Raw genomic sequence first — 768 nt, 5'->3', positions numbered from 1 at the left:
TGCCCACTGTCCATTTGAGATAAAACGGTGTTATTCCGCTGGGGTAACCCCAAGGACCGGCGTGCATCAGAACTATTCTGATGTAGAAGGTTCGCCGGTCAGTGGTTTTCATTGGGCCCAGAGCCTCTCATAACGGACAAGCGTGTGGCATATTTTCATTATGGCTGATTGTGATATTATTCAGGTCTGGAAGAAATGACAATCTGGCTCATTAGGTGCTATTTTGTATAACCTGTTAAACAAATGGCTAGGCACACAGAATTCAAACAAACATTTTAGTGAAACACAGAGTTTCATTTCATGATCTGAAAAGATGTCTGAGAAAGGAATGTTTGGTGCCTATGATGAAGCTCCCCCAGAAGAGGGAGCTGTAAGACTATATATTAAACAAGCAGCTCAATCAACTGCTACAGCACGTTTGCGTAACAATACAGCGTCTTTACTACAGAAACACAAAACAGAAGCTAAAGTTAAACACTGTGAGACATTTCTTCAGGACTGTCTCTGTTTTTTGGCTGAATTTGAAAAAATTCAGAAAACCACAGCCAGTGGAAAGGAACCACACAAGTCTGCTTCTTTCTCCGGTGACACAAATACACACACAGATAACAGCTCAGAGGAATTTCAAGGTCACCCACAGCCTCTCTCACCCCCTCCTCCATCTTGAGCTTCTCTGCAGGAAGGAAGCTGGGAGACAAAATTTCAAAGTAATGCACAACACCAGATGCCATTAGTTACCCCTGCCGTGAGTAATCAAAATGTTTCACC

The sequence above is a fragment of the Monopterus albus genome, unplaced genomic scaffold (genome assembly GCF_001952655.1).
Source record: "Monopterus albus unplaced genomic scaffold, M_albus_1.0 scaffold88.1, whole genome shotgun sequence".
Taxonomy (NCBI): Eukaryota; Metazoa; Chordata; class Actinopteri; order Synbranchiformes; family Synbranchidae; genus Monopterus; species Monopterus albus.
This window is presented reverse-complemented; position numbering follows the sequence as displayed.